Raw genomic sequence first — 1,974 nt, 5'->3', positions numbered from 1 at the left:
CCGCGCCGTATGCGGCGTACCCATATAGGTAGAGCCGAGCGCACGGCTCGAGCCGATACGGCTGGCTCGCAACTACCCTCTCCCCGTCGCGCGAAAAAAAAACCACGACCTGCGCTGATCATGCGGCCCATTCCAACGGCACCCCGCCCCGCCGATCGCCGCCCTTACCCGCCGATAGCCGCCCTTCCCCGCCGATCTAGACGTGATCACGCTGCCAATTCCAACGTCTTCCCGTTCGGCCGATCGCCGCCTTCTCCCCGTCTTCACCCGGGATCTGGCCGGCGCGGACAGATCTTGGAGTCGCCCGCCGTACGTGATGTCGCCTCCGTGCAGGTCGTCGCGGTGACGTGGCCTACGTGGACGCCATCGCCGCCCGCAACTCCGTGATCAACCTCTCCGGGAACGTCCTCGCCGTCCGCAGCCACGCCAGGCCGGCCGAAGTGCACGTGCATGCCATGTAAGCCTTCTAGTTTGTCAAAAAAATTGAATCTGTAAATAATTATGTTCAATCACTTGTTAGATAAGAATTTCTCATCTGTATGATCGTAGTACATTTAATTTGATTTAAAATTGATAGATCAATTTTTATTATAATATTGCAGTGTTGGTTGAGAGATCATTTAATGGATAAAGAAACTGGATTTACGGATCTGTTTTTGGACACGAGTGAGTGGGATGGTAGGATAGTGTTGATCGTACGAATGGTAATGATAGTAAAGATGATGATGATGGCAGCGACAATGAATCTTGGTCGTCGTACGATAATTTACCTGAGGAGGATTTTGAAAAGAAGAAGGAGGGTGCTTGTAGTGAAAACGTAAGTGTCTTGTACATTCTTTTCGTCGGATGAAGAACCATATGGTACTTACACGTGCATATGATTTTTTTATGTGCAGGAGGATATTGACGTTTAGAACGAGGAAAATCATGGTGTTGAATCTTTCGGCGATAACATAAGCCAGGTTCGGTCCAAAATTTAAGATGTCATTGAATAATAAAAAGTTGGTAATGACAACTTACACTTGCTTGTGTGGAATATTGTAGGCTAACTTTGATGGTTGGCGTGGTGAAGATGGATATGAGCATGAGGATGGAGCTAATATGGACATTGAGGAAGCTGAAATCCAGCAACGTGCTTTGGAGACACAGTTGAAGGTTATGGTTATGACATTTGCATCACAATGGGAGGCTCACATGTTCTATAATAACTACGCCAAAGACCATGGATTCAGTATCAGAAAAGATAAGGTGAAACGAGGAAAAGGACTTTCAACCACTGTTCGGTATAGGAGATACGTTTGCTCGAGGGCAGGAAAGCGTCTTAGTAAATTTTTAAACCCGGAGGGCCGTACCCGCAGGCTAAGACCAGAGACTCGTTGCGAGTGTGGCGCACATTTAGTCGTGAAGTTGGACAAATGACGTGGACTTTGGTTCGTGGCAGCTTTTATGGATGATCACAACCATTTGTTGGCTAGACCAGATGAGGTGGTATTTCTGCGGTCACATCGACTGATTGGAGATCACTAGATAGCTAAGATCTTGGTGATGGAAGGAGCTGGGATCAGAAAGCATATCATCGTTGACAACTTCATTAGCAGGTATGGCTCGTATGATAAGTGTGGGTTTCTGAGACGAGATGTGTACAACCTATGTTGCTGAGAAAAAATGAAGTTGATTGCGAAGGGTGATGCTAACACGGCAATCGGGATTATGAGGAGCAGAAAGGAGAAGGATCCAGAGTTTTTCTTTGAGTACGTACTCGATAAGGAGGGCCGTTTGAAGAGCATGTTCTGGTGCGATGCACAGTCGCGACGGGACTATCAATTGTATGGAGATGTGACGGTGTTTGACAACACGTATAAAATGAACAGATATGGTATGCCGTTCATCCCCTTTGTTGGTGTAAACAATCACCATTACACCATAGTTTTTGGTTGTGCCATTGTGTCCGACGAGACCGAAGCGACGTACGTG

The sequence above is a fragment of the Triticum aestivum genome, chromosome 2B, assembly GCF_018294505.1.
Source record: "Triticum aestivum cultivar Chinese Spring chromosome 2B, IWGSC CS RefSeq v2.1, whole genome shotgun sequence".
In the NCBI taxonomy this organism is placed as follows: Eukaryota; Viridiplantae; Streptophyta; class Magnoliopsida; order Poales; family Poaceae; genus Triticum; species Triticum aestivum.
The sequence above is the reverse complement of the archived record's forward strand: the minus strand, read 5'-3'. Positions refer to the sequence as shown.